Source organism: Tachypleus tridentatus, chromosome 4 (assembly GCF_004210375.1).
Source record: "Tachypleus tridentatus isolate NWPU-2018 chromosome 4, ASM421037v1, whole genome shotgun sequence".
Taxonomy (NCBI): domain Eukaryota; kingdom Metazoa; phylum Arthropoda; class Merostomata; order Xiphosura; family Limulidae; genus Tachypleus; species Tachypleus tridentatus.
The window spans coordinates 88,417,400-88,436,809 of record NC_134828.1 but is presented as its reverse complement, the minus strand read 5'-3'; the positions used below and the strand labels follow the sequence as shown (position 1 = coordinate 88,436,809).

General features: G+C 34.1%; 1 protein-coding gene across 1 annotated transcript in view; it reads left to right on the top strand.

The window, feature by feature from the left end:
- The first annotated feature begins 512 nt into the window (after positions 1-512).
- Positions 513-19,410, top strand: part of LOC143248159 (allatostatin-A receptor-like) — a 73,273-nt gene continuing 54,375 nt past the window's right edge. Inside the window, exon 1 of the mRNA XM_076496591.1 lies at positions 513-603. The gene's annotated coding sequence lies outside the window, so the exon portion shown is untranslated. The remainder of the gene's footprint in view (positions 604-19,410) is intronic.

The window sequence follows — 19,410 nt, the reverse complement described above, 5'->3', positions numbered from 1 at the left end:
ATAGTAGGTACGCATCAATTTAAACAATGTACAAACGTTTTAAGAGAGCACAAGGGCAAAAAAAATGGAAATAAATAATCAAAGCAGTCGAGAATGAAAATATATTCGTTTGAAATGGGAAAGCTTGAGAAAGGCGCCTGCTAGACCACTGTTAAAACTGGCGATCCGAGTTCGAATCCTTGTGATACCATTGCCCAAGATATTCCCAGTAGATTTAACTGCGAATGCGTTATACGAGTGACAATGAGTGGATCATGTGTGCCAGGGTGCTGCTTAAGATATATTACATCGGTAGTAAATTTAAAAATGCATCGCTATCTTGCATTGAAAATTAGATCTAGAAAAGCTATTAGATTATTATTTCCATAAATTCTAAGCAAAGAATCCACCTACTTTGTAAGTGTAAAAATGTTATAAAGATCAGCAAGCCCTGGCACCTGGTGAACGGGCGAAGCACTACAGTTGACTACAAAAGTATGAAACATCGTTACATCGAATCAGAACAGACCAGAACTCTTCGTAGTCTCGTCTTAGATTTAAACGCCTGTCTGCAACAATGTCCTTCTTCTGTTGAGATCATAGCAGAAGATATCGAAAATTAAGGTGAGTTAATATTTAGTAGTTTCTACAGGGACAAAAGTTATTAGGGAAGAAGTTAATAGCATCTAATAAGAAATAAATTTACAGTAAAAACGTTTTTTAATCGTCTGCTGTAACCAGTAAGAATGAGTATTACTTTTGTAAATTCATTACTGGCTTTATTTTTCGTTTTAATCGTGAGTTATTATAGACCGAACTTTTTTATACAATTTAGTAACTCCTCAGTATTAAACTTTTAAAGTTTACGTATAAAAACATAATAAAGTATAAACCATATCCCAAAGCGCTTCTAGATATCATTGATAATATTAGACGTACACAAACGTAGGTTTCTGGTTATGGGAATTCTAATTAGTAACGAATGTGTCTTAAGTTCTACTTGTACATGTTATGACGAGAGACAACTGCAAACTGAAACAAGATTGGTGTTTCTAGGTGGTTGAGTTCCATTTACTGTAACTCTAAAGAATATAACGAATGAACTTTTCAAAAGGTTTGTTTATTTTTTGATTTCGCATGAAGCTACACGAATGCTATCTGCGCTAGGCGTCCCTAATTGAGTAGTGTAAGTCTAGAGGGAAGGCTGCTAGTCATCACCACCCATTACCAACTCTTATATTACTCTTTTACCAACAAATAGTGGGATTGACCGCCACATTATAACGCTCTCACGGCTTAAAGGGCGACCATGTTTGCTGTGAAGGATATTTGAATCCGCGACCCTCAGATAACGAGTCGAGTGTCTTAACCACCTGGCCAGGCCGGGCCCTTTTCAAAGTCACTTAATTATATCAAAAAATGAAATCAGTTTCAAAAGCAGTCTCGGTTAAACATCATAGAAACTAATCACTCGTAATCTCCATTTGGCTCAATAGTAAATATGAGGGCTTATAACGCTAAAAATCAGGTTTTGAGACTCTTGGTGAGCAGAACAAAGATAGCACGCAATGAATTATGTGATTAATAAAGAAACTTACTAATAATATTAAATTAGTTTGAATAATCCAGTAAACTTTCAACATCAATGTTTTTTGTTTTGTTGTTTTTTTTACTTTTACGGTAATGAATTGGTACCATATCGATATATTCTAACTTGAAACGGTGTAACAGTAAAATGGAAGTAATAAAACAAATGAATATCTTGACTTTAAATAGTAAAAGAGGTGGAATTTAAAGGCTTTCAGATTATAGTATAGAATAGAAAGGTAACAAGAAACTGACTAAATGTATTTCAATGTCACTCTTAAGTCCCCTAGTGGCACAGCAATATGTCTGTGGACTTACAACGCTAGAATCTGAGTTTCATACCCATGATGGGCAGAGCACAGATAGTCCATTGTGAATACTTTGTGCTTAACTACAAGCAAAAATAAATAAAAGTCACTGTCATGAAATATGTAATGAATTAAGTCAAAATATGGATGGTCAAAAGTCATAACCACACATGCGTTTAACGCGTGAAAGAATGGGATAGTTATGGTAAATGCTATCGTATATGCACACCAGTTCTCTAGGATGACTTTGCATTACTCTGTCAGATTTGAAAAAAAAATCTGACATGTTATTATCTAGTTGGTTTTAGAAATAAAATTTCACAACGTTGTTTTAATACTAATTTAGAACTTATTTTGACAATTTTTAGAAAGTGGCATGTTAAAAGTTGGCACATTTTGCCATTTCAAACAATTTTTAAAACTAATTTCATGATAGGCCAAGCCACCTTTTACGTTTTACATCTTATATATTCACATTTAAAGTAATAAAAGTCCATTTTAAATATTTTAGGTTTCGTACAGCACCATGCAACTTTATAGGATTTCCATCGGTTTCTATTCTTATATATCTTCAATTGATCAAGTTCCCGAAAGGGAAAGAATTGGATTATTGAAGAATAAGTGGAATCTACATCACTGTAAAACATATTCTATTGTGTTTTATGGAATACTAAGGCAATCCTAGTTTCCAATAAGGATGCAAGCAATATTCAATGCTTAACGAAAAACGTTTTTTTTTTCGTAATATCTACAGCTTCACAGGTTTAATAACAAAAACGTGTAAAATGCAAAAATCGCAATTACGTCACACATGTTACGGCATAAGGAAATTATTTAGTTTGTTTATTGGATTTAGTACAAACCTACAAGATAAGCTACCGAGGTCATAACGTATTCACACAACACGTTGTTCCAACACGTAACTCACTAACTCAAAGTGTTGAAATAATCCACATATCTTTCATAATTCTTTCTGGGCTTCACACGTTTTGCAACACATAAAATAATAATAAGAATAGTTCGCTTTAACATACGAGGCCTAGCAAGAGTTACGACTATTCTTCTGGCTATTTCGATAACGCATTCACTCAATACGTTACGAGCCTATTCCATACAGATGCACAAGCCTAAAATAACGCGTTGATACAACGCTTTTTAAAGGCACTATGAGATTGAAAACTGCCATCACTAGCTTGTTTGGCAACGTATTGAACCAATACTGTTTGACACAGATAACATGCCATGAATGAATGCTAGGTAATTAACACTGCCCAGTGCCAAATCTTGGGCTCTTCCTCTCAGACCAAATGGTGGTATTTACTTATCATTTTCACTGTGTACCAAGGACCCGAACTTGTGGAGGGCATTTATTTATGTTTTGCGGTAATGGGAAGACAACTGCAGAACCTCAATGCGCAGTCCGACACGCTGACCACTAGGCTGAGCTTGTGCAAGAAAACTGTTTAAAACGACGTAGACATATATAAGCACGGGTACTATTTTCAAATGTCCCTGGCTGGCACAACAACATGTATGTCTGCGGATTTATACCATTAGAAACTAAGTTTCGATACTCGTGGTGAGCAAACCACAGATGCCCGTTGTGTAGCTTTAAGCTTAATAGCAAATAACCTCAACTTTTTCAAATAAACAAGCATTTAAAGAAAATGCTTTTAATATATATAGAGTTAATGCATAATGTTGCCCCTGAAGTCGAAAGCGCTTGGGCTATAGAGTTTTTATTCATTTCCATCAAGATTTCTTGAATCTATGTGTTTTCATGACATCATGAATGTGTGTTGCATATCCTTTAAGAGCAAGAACATAAAACTCACATTAGTTATCAATTAAACTCGCTATTAATAAAAAGCTTGTTTGTTTAGAATTAAGCGCAAAGTTACACAAGGGGTATTTGTGCTCTGCCCACCACAGTATCGAAACCTGATTTCTAATGAAGTAAGTCCGCCACTGGGGAGCAATAACAAGTTCACGGGTGACGTTAAATAAATACTGGCCATGACAATGAAAAGTAAGGTTAGTGAAAATACGTTCTGTTGAAACTGTCATAATATTTTATACAGGGGTCTTATTTGTACTTAATTTATAACAGTCATTCGTATTTGCTTTAGTTGTTGAAATAACTTTAGTCTTAATATCTAACTAACTAGAATTCCATCAAATGTTTTACACTATTATCATATTTCTGTAAAAAAGCTATGAAAACAAATACATAAAAATATTTCTGTTTTGTACTATATTTCGTTTCAAACTATTATTTATCGATTCGAACCTATGAACGACACGTGACTCCTTGCTTCATTTTACTTTACTCGTATTACCTGAAATGTTTCGCAAGTTGTTTCAATTCTTAGCAAGTTAACTAATAACTAAATTCATACGTTCTACATATGTGTGGAAACCACTAAAGACAATTGGGATTATATTTTACAAAAACCACACAAAATACTCATGTTCTAACCTCCATTTCCATAGATTTTGTTTTTAACGCTTAAGTAGTTGTTCAACCATCCTAGTTCTTTAAATGTAGATATAATTAACAAATCCTTAAACTTCGTACAAATTAATACGAATTTCTGTGTTGTAAGGTGACGTTTTAGAGATATGATATACTGGATACACTAACATTTGGAACCCATTAATCAGCATTTAATAGGATCAATGAAAATTACGTTACGCCTACCGCTGTTGAGGGGACCTGACATGGGCAGGTGGGTTAAGGCGTCCGACTTGTAATCTGAAGGTCGCAGGCTTAAATCCCGGTCGCAGAAAATATGCTCGACTTTTCAGCCGTGGAGGCGTTATAATGTGACAGTCAATTCCTCTATTCGTTGGTAAAAGAGTAGCCCAAAAGTTGGTGGTGGGTGGTGATGACTCGCTGCCTTCCCTCTAGTCTTACACTGCTAAATTAGGGACGGCTAGCGCAGATAGCCCTCGTGTAGCCTTGTGCGAAATTCCCAAACAAAGAAACAAACAAACAAAACCACTGTTGAGTTAATGGTTTGTGAGAAGAAACTATTATGAAAAAAATTTATCCCATATATTTAAAATTTTTGAGACAAATTGCCTGGGTAATGAAAACAAAAGAGAAACGTTGTTGTAAATGTACGACGTTTTGTTTGTTTTTTGAATTTCGCACAAAGCTACTCGAGGGCTATCTGCGTTAGCCGTCCCTAATTTAAAAGTGTTAGACTAGAGGGAAGACAGCTAGTCATCACCACCCACCGCCAACTCGTGGGCTACCCTTTTACCAACGAATAGTGGGATTGACCGTTACATTATAACGCCCCCACGGCTGAAAAGTCGAACATGTTTGTTGCGACCGGGATTCGAAGCCGCGACCCTCGGATTAGGAGTTGAACGCCTTAACAGACTTAGCCATGCTGGGCCACGACGTTTCGTTTGTATTATACTGTTTTTAGGTACAAAAAGTTTACAGAAACACAAATAGATATGTACAGAGTATGTAATAACGGGTTCACATAAACAGAGATTGCTTCACAGTCGAGGTTAGGTATCTTGGTATTTTGGAGTATTGATTTAGGGTACAACTGTTTTGTTCAATTAAGATAATTTCCTTTATTCTACGTTTGTTAATGTTAGATTATTTGTTTAAAATTATACTGTTTTGTGTAGATGTACTGAGGGTTTTTAGTTACAATGGTAAACATGAGAAGTTTTTTTATTATGTTTGATGAATCTGGTTTCTAATTTTCTTCCAGTTTCGCAGGGGAATTCTGGACAGTTATTTTGCTTTTCACTTTATTTTTTATTTATTATTGTGTATCTGTTTTTTTATTATTATAAATGACGTTGGTATTATGCAATTCTACGTAATTTTTACTTAATAGTGATTTTAATTTAAGGCCGGGTTTTTGTAAAGAAAGCTCTCTTAATTGAACAAAACAGGTCTACTCTAAACAAACACCATGTGATACTAAGATACCTAAGTTAGACTGAAATAGTCTCTGGTCATATGGCATCCTTTTTCCAAACTCTCTCTATATATATCTTTACATGTCTTTGTAAACTGCTTTTACCTGACGATGACATACTACTGTCGAAATGTCGTACATTTACAATGTAGTTTATCTTCATTACCAAGTCATACAGTCTCCAACCTTTTAGTCTAAAAGATGGATTCCTTGTCATCAAATCCTCTAAATTTGTTTCGTTTGTTTGGTGTTGAATTTCGCACAAAGCTACTCGAGGGCTATCTGTGCTAGCCGTCCCTAATTTAGCAGTGTAAGGCAGCTAGTCATCACCACCCACCGCCAACTCTTGGGCTACTATTTTACCAATAGTAAATTTACGAACAGTGGGATTGACCGTAACATTATAATGCCCACGCTGCTGAAAGGGCGAGCATGTTTTGCGCGATAGAGATACGAACCAGCGACTCTCAGATTACGAGTCGCAGCTTGGCCATGCCGGGCCTATTTTTTTAATATGTGCGTGTTTTATTATAGTAAAGTCACGTCGGGCTATCTGCTGAGCCCACCGAGGGGAATCAAACCCTGATTTTAGCGTTATAAATCCGTAAAGTTACCGCTGTACCAGCGGGAGGGCATTTGTTTCGTATCAAAACGAGTCATTTTGGTTCTCTTGTGAGTTATCGTTTTTTTTACCGTCTAATTTAAAGGAGAGTTAAATGTATCTATAATTATATTTACTCATATTAATTTGGAATCCCATCGCATCACGTTTGTCCAGATGACGTGGCAACATTCCTAATTCTACATCACCGATCATAGCTAGGCAACCGACAGGCACTTACCACTTTTGCTTTTCATTTATTGTTATTTATCTTTTGTTTTATTATTATTTCAACTCGCTTGTAATTTCGTGAACACCAAGTTATCATTATACGTTTCAGGAGATTGATTCACGCTTCTCTCACCCAAATTATCTCCTCAAGTCCTTAGTAAGAATGCCTAATTCAGTTTAATTTAAGTATCACCAGTTATTTACCTTATGAAATGTCGTTACTCATAGCAACAGGCTTCACTCATCATTGTATCTCAGGATGGCTGGTGTGGATATTAACACTTTTACCAACCGTCTTAAGACACATTTTTTACTTCAATTGGGTTTCTCATCATCATGATTCACTCATCATTGTTTTCTTTATCTTATTCGCTTCGACTCTGAGTTCTCTATTTATTCACTAGATTTCTACATATTTTTCAAACGATAAGACAAAATGTTGCCGCTGCAACCTGCATCACATTTTCCGTTACGTTTTATATTACTTTTTCCTTTTCTATGTTGTTTTTTGCTGCCTACTCAATTCATGACTCTCCTTTCATTCTCCTATCACGTTATTTCCAATATACGATGTTTCAACCAGCGTGGAGTGACTGTTAATCTCTTCTCTAACTTGTGCCAGTACATTAGCACTTTCAGGATGACGTCACTCATTGTCAGGCACCTTTCTCTTAAAACTTTTAAAACAGTTTTTCTTAATTTAATCTTTCTGACATCTTCTCTTGTCTTTGCTTTGTTTGGTTGGGCTCTGAACATTTTGTCTTATCAAGACAGATTTCCTTGCTGACTGTCTTCGGCATCAGGTGACAATGATTTTGGAAATAGTTTCAGGTAAGTTACCTCTCAGCATCTAGAAAATTAATGACACAGTCCGTTGAACATTTGTACTTTTTAAATATATATGCTAAGGCCCGGCAAACACAGAAGTTATGTTTTCTTGGTAAAGTTTCAACAAAGGAAAGTACAAAAGTGGAACTAGAAAAATATGAGTGCAATACTGAGAAATGTAAATAGAAGCGAGTATTAAACAATTGAACATTTGTGCAACAAAGGCAGACATACTTTTAGTTTTCAATATTATTTGTTTTATCAGCTAATGTGAAATTAAACAAAGGAATTACATCAGAGACTGTCTGTAATCGGTTATTATAGTTGAGTTTTCGTGAACTCTGACGTTATTCACATTGATTAGTCACCTAAATCAGTTAATAAAGTTAATGGCGCGTTGATATTATTGTCCCTGTACGTGTTTTGCTTGGGAAATATATGTATATATGCATATCAATATAAACTATTGCTCTAATTTTCTATTGAGATTATATTTGCAGTTAACGCCAATAGGAGCTCTGAAACATGCATAAAACATGATAATAGTGATGCACAAATACGACCTTTGGGAACAACAACATTTATAAGTGATAAATAAAAGGCACGTGGCTATTTATTATCACTCATAGCTTGTAGTAACTTAGAATGTCTATTTCAATTTCTACTAAAGTTTCTAAGGCTTTCTGTTGCCGTACCTGATTGTGAACTACTGACCAGAGAGAAGTGCTAACCACTTAGCAACGACATACCACACACCATACACGGTAAAAGATTAATTATCATTCTTATAACTCACCCACCGTTAAAAGTATGGAAATATTTTGTGGTATCGGAGGGATTCGAACCCGACTCACCTTCTCCGAGATTCAAAATTGAGCAAGTAATGTTAAAACATTTTTAAGAGCTATGTATTAATACTCATAAATAAGTCAAGTAATTCGAATTTCATGCACTAGTCTAGCAATCCACGAGCAACGCTGAATCATCACCAATACAATAAAAAATATTAAGAGAAAAAGACATAGTGAAACAGTTTACGAATAACTTCTTTCGTTATTCGTAGTTAGGAGCAATGTTAGAATATGCTATAGAGGCAAGAAAAAGCATCTACTACACAGTTGTCCGGCATAGACTGGTGGTTAGGGCGCTCGACTCGCAATATGAGGGTCGAAGAATAGAATCTCTGTCACACTAAACATGCTCGGTATTTCACCTGTGAAAGCGTAATAATGTTACAGTCAATTCCAGTGTTCGTTGGTAAAAGAGTAGTCTAAGAGTTGACGACCGGTGGTGATGACTAGCTTTAGCTTTACATTGCTAAATGAAGGAAGGCTAGCTGTGCGCAAAATAAACATAAACACACAAACAATTACCTAAGTACTACCCCTACTAGAAAAAATTGCTAATAAACATATTTATTTGGATATTAACGTTACTTGCTTATTGTGACTAAAACTCGTTGGTTTCTGTTTCATCCCACGTCTTTAAATAAGAAATTTTTGATTTAAGAAGCGAAGTTTTAATAAACAAAATACCATAGAAAAGACAACTTTGCCAGTTAATTCAAGTTATCACTCCTTAACAAACATGATGAGCTGTTTTGTGTGTGTGTGATCAAGTTTGTTTCTGTTTCAATCAAAGGAAACAGCCCAGTTGCTCACGGTTATTGTTAAGAAAGTGCTGCTGTTTAATGGCGTTGGGTCTTTGGTGTATCGCGTCTGCCTTGAGTCGAGTTGCCTAAAGATTTTCGCGTCGTTCGCCTCAAGAGATCAGTCAGAGGCAGTTCATAAACGTTTCACGGTAACTGTTTTCCAAACAGTATGTTAACGGTAATATATCTTCCTTGAAACAGTTGATCTGATTTGTATAATTTCATTTTAGTTCAAAAATATTTATCTGATTAATTTCTGAAGCTGTAAATTAAGCTAATGCTAACTTCATAGCAATGACGAGAAATTAGCTGATTTATACTTTCTCGCATTAAAAGAAACATTTAAGTGGAAAAATAATACAATTTTTGTTTTCCACTATTTATCCTCTCCTCTTTCCAACAGCTTCTCTCTCTACCAGTCTATTTGTCTATCTGTCTATTCTTTTTCTATTTATATCCGTAAGCCTGAGCATACCTGTCTATATACATATATATATTAGTCTTTATCTTTTTTTAGTACTTGTCTATATGTCAGTCTCTCAGTTTCTATCAGTCTACATATCAATATCTTTCCTTCTGCAGGATCTCCGAAAAGTCTGAAAGCGTAAGCGGTTTTTCAGCTTTTCTTAGTTTCAGATCGTGACTGATTATGGCGCTGTTAAAATGTGAGAAGAATGATTTAATTCTGCTACTAATCCGAACTTATTCAAATCACAAAGACGACATGCGAAACACATTCTGTAAAACTCGTAGAAGTACTTGTGGTTCCAAACTTTTTCGAACCTCCACTGTATTTGTATGTGTTTATCCAGCAACAAAAAATATTGTTAACAGCTCAGATATCAAAGTGAAAAAACGATCCATTTTAAACTTTATAATAAGGAAAGTCTATTTAATTAGTTATACTCAATAACTGGTTGATTTTTTTGGTTTTTCTCTGAGAAGGTAACTTGCTCTTTTCTAAAATTATTAATCTAGGTGACAAAACATGCGAGCGTTATACAACATTAATTTTCCACTACAGTGAACTTGAAGATTCATTTCGTTCTTATTAAGACAGATTAAAGGACAGTCTTTTTTTATATAAGTTGTTACATGTATTACTTGAACTATAGTTTGTTTTCTTTGCCATTTGCTATAACTTTAGTGTGTTTTTAACACTTTTCTACTCACTGATTAAACCCTTTGCTACGCCGCGATGCTTTGTTTGCCCTACGAAACCATTTTTTCTATTTGTATAAACATTTTAATCAAATGGCAGAGACTGTTAAACCTGTTTCTATAACATATGAAATGTTTCTTTACTTGAAGTGTACACATCTAGATACTAAAAACTGTATAATGAATAAATGTGTCATTCTAGCGTCTAGGGATTGGAATATATTGATTTTTTCTAAACAAGATTTTCTACTTTTTCTATTAAAGTTAGACTGCTTTACTTTTGTATTCAATTATTTTTAATACGGAATGGATTAAATGAGCTAGGATTGTAATCTGTGAATTCATTTTGTCCATTTGAAAAACTACAAAGCTACTAAATTCTGTGATATTAATACAGAAATGTTTAAACCTATTATGCAAATTTTCTTAATAAAATTGTATTCTTATACACAATAAAACTATCAAAGCTTGGATATAATGTTACAAAATTGTGGTCAAAATATTATGAAAATAAAACAGAAAAAGGATGACGCGTGTAAAGTTATTTGTGAGTAGAAGATTTCTCAAACTTTTTTTACGGCCAAAATAATTTACCAAATTAATTTCTTTGTATTGAACATTATGAATAGTTCTTATGCATTTTAGTTTAAGTTTCTCTTCGTTAAACTTGGACTCGTTTCAAGTAAGTAATAACTATATCTCACACCACCATTTTGATCATTTAAATCAGCTAGAATGGATTTTCGTTTCTTTTCGTATATTCCCTATTACGATAAACATATCTGTAAGTTGTTTAAGGCACGAACAGAAATGATTCATTTGTTTGTTTTAACCTTTTAATTTAACGCACACACACATGTATGTATGTAAGGATATTACTTATGACAATATTTTCTTAATAAATCGAAAAAAAAAAAAACTCTCTTCATCAGCGACATCCTTGTTCGCCACTCGAAAGTGCCGGGATTTGATCAGGTTTTGCTAATGAGTTTTTCACCTTTTTTTTAATTATCGTGAACACGATAACTATATTGCTAACAGAGACCTTGCAGTTTTTTATTGTAAGTTTGGTGCTCACGATAGAAACAACAGAGTAGAAGCTTTTTTTCACGGTATGGTTTTAGTTGTGTGTTGATGTAACTCGTACTGTTACATGTTGTGCACCTGGAAGCCATACGACAGCGTAACTTGTTCTTAGTGCAACGTTTATTGTATAGCTACAAAATAAACTGGAACTTTCAAACATCATGGAATTTATATATATATGAATACGTTGTTACACCACATAGTTATGAGAACATAAAACTTATAAAAGTAATCAAAACAAAATACAGTGGAAATAATAACCTACGGATTCCTTAAAAGTCAACAGATCGTAAATATTGATGTTGTATTTGCCACTTACTTCAACAGTTTACACTTGTGTTCCTAACTGCTCGACTATTGCTATTATAATTACTTTCTAATTCAGAATAAAGTAGAGATAAGAAGCTTTAAAACATAAAGTTAAAATGACTTTTAGCAGGATAGTATAGCTTGTATTTGAAGGTTTAGAGAATTTTATATTTAAGTATAGTAGAAAATTTGAAGATGAAATGTTTCCAGATTTTTAATCCATTTAGTCTCAAGTTGAAATACATTAGGTTTGTTACCTAGTAACATGAAAACAAGTATAACGCAGTTTTGATTTCATTCTCCCCTATTACAACAAAGCAATAAGTGCCTTCAGTTAAAGCTGTTACACTTATAAACATGTGTAACCATGATGTCGTGGAAGAGAAATATTTTCTCAAGCACAACGCGGTAATTCAATGTGGTTACAAATTAATTTATATATATAGAGATATGTCTTAAGTGTTGGAAATCTAGCTCAGTAAACGTTAGATGTTCTTTAATAAATAAAACTTTATATCGATATTCATCAATAATTAACTATAGAAAACAGAGATTTATATTTTTTCTTACTGTTTCATTGTTCTTTATTTTAAAAAATATCAAAAATACGAAAAACTGATTACCTATAACTCATCATGTTTCAAAAGGATTTCGTAGCTATGATGTTTACCAATTTGTTACAATGATGGCACAGATTAAAGTCCTAACTTCTTTGATTTACTTGCATATTCGAAGTAACTGAATGCAAAAATAGCACTTAAACCGAAAGTCTTGGTTGCTTTGTTATACGAGCGGAGGTTAAAATTAGAAATGCATTGTAGTTGCTTTTCATGTTACTAAGTAAAAAATACAATTCGTTTAAAATTAAAATAAGATGGTTTAAAATCTTGTAATATTTTATCTTCGAGATTTCAACACGAATAGAATTAACGTAATCATGTTTCCATATAATGATAAATATTTTAATGCTCTTTCGGAATTAAACTTTTAATAAGTTTTTTCTTACAGAAACACATAATGAATAAATGTGTTTTATGACTACGTTGCAAAATATTATTTATACTACAACTGACTAGCTGTGTGCTACATTTTTTGGTATAACATATATAAATCGTACATGTATGTTATATCTACTGTTTCTTAGGTCTTCCACTGTAAAATATCAGAAATACGAAGTAAAGTGAATATATGTAATTTATTTTAAAAAATTAATTTATCTTAGTTTTAACATTCCTAGTTTGTCAGTCAATTAAATTATCTTTTACACAGAAATGTTGTTCATATTTTAAGTCATTACTTTAAATCAACACTTCAAACCTTTATCTACAAAACTTCAAATGATTCCGTTCACTGAAATCTTTAATGCAGAGATTGCTGAAACTGTTGGGGTTTTTTTTTTATCTTAAATATAATCAAACTACTCTGTTTCGGGAAGTTCGATAAGGTTTACTTTGTACAAACCTTTAACGTGAACAATATTTTGAAATGCTAGTGCATGTCATCATCAGCTCGATTCGTAGTTATTCGTGCTTTTTTTGGGTTACACTAAGTAACTCTCTTTCGCAGCCACTCCTCGCGACCTATTTGTACTGATGGTTGTTTCAAGACGTACTGTGAGTATTTCCACATTTGTGTATATTTTTATTCACTCTTGTTCGCTATTGTTGAAATTGTTACCTTCCAACAAGTAATACAGGTTGAAGAGCATATCGGATACCTAAACCTCTTTTTAAACAACATAACATATAACTGTTGAAATGACATAACAAGTATATCTTTAGTTGCTTGAACAGACATTAGCAGATACGTATTCTATATCTTTTGTGTAAACACCTACATAACAACAAAACATGAACCATTAGTATTTATAGGCTAACTAGCTATCTACATCCAAAGAATATAAAAAACGCAGTTAGTCAATTATGGTATAAATAATGTTTTTCTTGCAAGACAGAGTTATGAAACATGTCTATTCATTATACATGTTTTTGTGAGAAGATAATGTAATAATTACTTTACAAAAACAAAAGGAATATTCTTCTCTATTTACAAGGATCGTTAATTTATTTATCTTCACACACCAACAAAAAAGATTCTATGTGGAACATTTCACAAAAAAATACCAATATACGTGCTGAAGAAGGAGAGAAAATGTTTCTTGAGGAGCTTTTGTCACCTTAGATAAATGAGATTCTGTGAAGGGCAACCTAAGGATGAAGTGAGAACCTTTAAACACATTGATGTTATAAAACTTTCTCGATCCCCAATAGCACCAAGGGTTCGCTATCCGTCTTCATGTTTTGCTGACATCAAATATAAGGTAACTAGAAAAGAGAAATCGATTCCTTTGGTTATTTACTATTTTAGTAACATCAAGTCAGCCAAAAATGTGATTTTAGACTTGTGACTACATTGTTTGTTAAAAGCAGACATCCACATCAAAGGTTTTAGTAAACAGTTACATTTGTATTTTGTGGAAAAAGGTTTAAGGAGTTACTTTTAAAAACTGATTTAAAACATGGACAAGATTTCTCACAAAACATAATTTGATTGAGTGGCAAAGCTAAATATTTTAAATCTAAGATAAATAAAAAATATAATAAATTATCAGTATTTAAGCTATTTCGTATTTTTTGAATTTTTTTAGTATAAGACCTACGAAACAGTGAATGTAGCCCCCAGTGGCTCAGCGGTATGTCTGCGGATTTACAACGCTAAAAACCGGGTTTCGATACCCTAGTGGCAGAGCACAAATAGCCCATTGTGTAGCTTTGTACTTAATTCAAAACAACAACAGTAAATATAATATATATAATTTATGTATGTGTTACAACCAAAAAAGTAGCACACAACTTGTCATTTATGGTGCAAATAATGTTTTGCAACGTAGTCATGAAAAACAATTATTCATTATGTGTTTTTTAAGAAAACAATTTATTAGTTTAATTTCGAAAATGAAATAAATATTTTTCCCTAATTTGTTTATCTTTACGTGCAAACTTGATTACGTCAACTCTAATCGTGTTGAAAACTCGAAAATAAAATATTTCAAGACATTTAAACTACTTTACCTCAAATTTAAACGAATTGTATTGGTTGCTTAGTAACAGAAAAAACAAGTACAACGTATTTCTGATTTCACCCTCCACTCGTGTAACAAAGTTAAAGTCTTTACGGTTAGACAGTGTTATTTTTGCATTAAGTTATTTTGAATATGCAGATAGGTCAAAGAAAGTAGGACTTTAATCTGTAATGTCATTGTAACAAATTAAAAAAGCAACATAGCTACTAAATTCTCTTATACGAATGTTGAAACTTTTACATTTGTCAGGTTAATTCGTTTAACAGCATTTTAATGAAATCATGAAAGTACAGATAGAAATTTTCTGGCTTCTGTTACTTCTAGTGCTTTTTTATAATTAAGCAGAAAGCTATACAAAGGGCTATCTGTGCTCTGACTACCACGGGTATCGAAACCCAAATTTTAGCGTTGTAAGTCCGCAGACATACCGCTGAGCTCCTGGGGGTCTCTTCTGTTGCTGCAGTATCAAGCATGACTAATAAACTGACGATTTAGACTTAGCGTTTTTCATGAGATTTCACTTCCGTCTTTCTTTCCTCTTGTGTAACAAGACGTGTTTATGAACTTTTGAGTGGCTGATCGTTCATTAGTTAGAACAATAATGTATACTAAAGTGATTCAATAGTCAAATATAATAATCTAAACGAACAGAACTGCTATAAAGTTGAATGCAACATTTTCTTTAAAATACCCTACAATCTACATTAAGAAATTCTACAATGAAGCATTACACGCATTCAGGAGGAAGAAGTGAATACAAACAATTAAACGAATCGAGTAAGTTCACTGATCGTAGATTTAAGCTTGCGCTAGGTAACACCATTATTTAACATAATACAACTTTTCTTGTCATTTTCGGTGGTATGTTTATGGACTTATAATGATAAAATTTTAGGCCCGCTTCCTTGTAGTGGACATAGAGCAAAATATTCCATTATGTGTAGTTTTGCCATAAAAGTAACAAACTGAAACCAGCGAATGTCTCAGCCACACTAGAAAACTCACGACACTACTCGTAGGGAAGAGTTACTGAATCTACAACTGACCCAAAATGGCCAGGTGGTTAAGGCACTCGACTTGTAATCCGAAGGTCGAGAATTCGAATCCCCGTCACACCAAACATGCTCGCCCTTTCAGCCGTGGGGGCGATATAATGTGACGGTCAATCCCACTATTCATTGGTAAAAGAGTAGCCCAAGAGTTGGCGATGGGTGGTAATGACTAGCTGCCTTCCTTCTAGTCTTACACTGCTAAATTAGAGACGGCTAGCGCAGGTAGCCCTCTAGTAGCTTTGCGCAAAATTCAAAACAAACTATTTGTAACTGTTATTATAACATTCTGCAGTAGGGCAAACACATTTAAACTTAATTAAGTATTAATACTTTAGTACAGAATTGTGCAATCTAAGTAAATTGTTCTAAATTGGATATTGTACTAGTAAAAGAAGGAATTACATAGAATATTAATTGAGTCATAAATTTAAAAAAGTTTGTAGAATTTGAGTGTTAATTTTGTTACTTTTCAGTCTCCGTACTTAATACACTGAAGAATCAATTTTTGTTTTACTTTGTAGTAACTATTTCAGCTTGTAAGAAATGAATGCGCTGGAATAGTTTGTACCCGAGCGTTTTCTCAATTTTAATTCAATGTTTAGAAATTCTAGACGTTTATTTTTTATTGTTTAGTCACATGAGACTAATTAAGACTGTAGGTATCGAAACACAATTTTAAGACTTAGAGGTGTTGCAAAAGTAATGCTGAACTACCGGATGATTTTCTTTCTTCTTTTTTTTTAACTTAAGGTGGAATTTGACAGCTTTCTAATAAGCAGTGTACACGTTCTAATATCTTAAAACAAATACTACCATGGCCATTATCACTATATATTTTAAATAATTTGGTTGGCTCTTTGAGGTAAAGGTGTGTTCCGAACAATAAAATTGCGATCCTAAAACTAAAGTTGGTTACTGAGGTATGTCACTATTTTATTTAGTGTGTTTTGTTCGTATGTGTTTGCAAAAAGTCATCATATCTAATCACAAACGCCTTATATGCGACTTTAAAGGAGTTACCGGTTTATGGTTTATTTATTTATTTTTTATGTAAAGCTACTCGAGGGCTATCTGCGCTAGCTGCCCCTTGTTTAGCAGTGTAAGACTAGAGAGAAGGCAGCTAGTCATCACCACCCACTGCCAACACTTGGGCTACTCTTTTAACAACGAATAGTGGGATTGACCGTCACATTATAACATTCCCACGGCTGAAAGGGCGAGCATGTTTGGTGTGACGGAGATTCAAACCCGCGTCCCTTAGATTACGAGTCGAGCGCCTTAACCACCTGGCCATGTTAAGTCTTAAAGGAATTAAATCAAAATTGGCCACTAAACTGGTAGCTATAGTTACATCATTGATAAGAAATGTACAGCAAATATTCATTCATTAATTAACAGATCTCCAGATTATAGCTTTGTAAGTTCATAAACTAACCATTGACTGTCAGAGAGACCAAGATAAGACAGAAACCTTGATGTTATTACTGTTCTAATATAATGCTGTACTGGTTAGGTTTATAGGCCTACGTGAACCCTCATTACACGTACTCAGCCCAAATTTAATCTCTGCAACCGAGTCTTATTTCTTCTCTCACATGGGGCCCGGCAAAGCCTAGCGCGTTAAGGCGTGCGCTTCGTAATCTGAGGGTCGCGGGTTCGCGCCCGAGTCGCGGCAAACATGCTCGCCCTCCCAGCCGTGGGGGCGTTATAATGTGACGGTCAATCCCACTATTCGTTGGTAAAAGAGTAGCCCAAGAGTTGGCGGTGGGTGGTGATGACTAGCTGCCTTTCCTCTAGTCTTACACTGCTAAATTATGGACGGCTAGCACAGATAGCCCTCGAGCAGCTTTGTGCAAAATTCCAAAACAAACAAACAAACAAATTCTTCTCTCACTAGGTGACTCTCACTTCACATAATAACCTAACAATTTACTTTTGTATGATGTTTAAACAACACTTAAACGTTTGAACTACAAATCAATTTTTTAAACCGAACTTCTTTTTTTATTCTCTCTCTCATAGTTTCTTCAGAAATAAACTTTTTTTTTATCTTGTTTCAATTTTCCCCAACTTTTATGCAAAGGGTCAGTTCCCTTTTCGATACGGTGTAATTCTTACGCAGTTTGTCAGAACCATAAACATGTGTAATTCTCACGGGTAAACTCCTGTATAATAAACTTGAAAGCGTCCCTCACACAGAGCAATATAACATACGTGACGCTATTTTCAAAGTGAAAAATAGTTTCTCTTTGCAGAATTTTATGAGTAACATGAAGTTTCATATGCTGTTTTACGGTCTTGTTTACATAAAACCGAGAAAAAAATCTGTACCGAAAATTTGAGATTAAGATGTACTGCTTCATATCGTAATAGCTAAACACAGTGGTTCAATATCAAGCTATAATGCTTTATAATGAAAAACAATGGAAGAACTGTAGTTTAAACTACGCTTGATTTACTTTATATTACACAACAATTAGTCCCCCGCTAATCAGGGGTTCGATTCCCCTCGGTGGACTTAGCAAATAACCCGATGTAGCTTTGCTGTAAGTACACACACACACACAACAATTAAAGAAGACGTTCAGATTTACATTGTTATCCATTATAATGGGGAATGATGAAAAACTTGAGTTTGATCCATACTGATTTTATTTTATATTAAGTATCAAAAGGTGAAGAGTGCTTTCAGATGCAAATATTAGTTTAAAACTCACATTGCCCTGCTGAAACTATCTGGGCATGTAATCATGGCAAAAGGTTCACTTTGTCGCTCACTTTGCCCTAAAGGGATCTTGCTATTTTACGAAGCACTTTTTCGATTAGAATGGTGACGACAGATTCTACTTAACTTTCGCGATTGTTGTTTGAAACATTTTACTAATTAATGACAACAAGAACTTTATGGTCTAACTTTCTGAGTAAACTTTCTTTAGATAGTTCCACGACATTCTTTTATAGCTATAATGTGGATTTGAAGTTTGTTTTTGAAAGCTACACGAGCACTATCTACTGTAACCGTCCCTAATTTAGCAGTGTAAGAATAGAAAAAAGGCAGCTAGTCATCATCACCCACCGAAAACTCTTGGGCTACTCTTTTATCAACGAATAGTGGGTTATACCGTTACATTTTGATGTCCCCACAGCTGTAAGGCCGAGCATTTTTGGTGTGACGGGGATTCAAGCCCACGACCTTCAGATTACGCGTCGAGCCCCCAAACCACGTGGCCATGGCGAGCCCATGGATTTGTGGAAAGCTATTCCAAGACGTTAACATTATTTGCAACAAGACACGAGTTGTACGTAGTTGACTGATGCAGTTATACAACTAGAAGAGAACTACTAAGAAAAACCTCTCGTAGTTATCACTGGAAAGTATTAATTTACCATGTCTTAATATTCTTGGTGACGAGAAACCCATTTGAAATAAAAATGTATCTAAGAACGGCTTGTATGGGAATTAAAAGTTTTATTGTTAAAGAGAGGACAACGTTTTGACCTTCCTAGGTCATCTTCAGATTAAAAAATATGATCTAGGAAAGTCGAAAGGTTGTTCTCTCCTTATCAATAAAAGTGTTAATA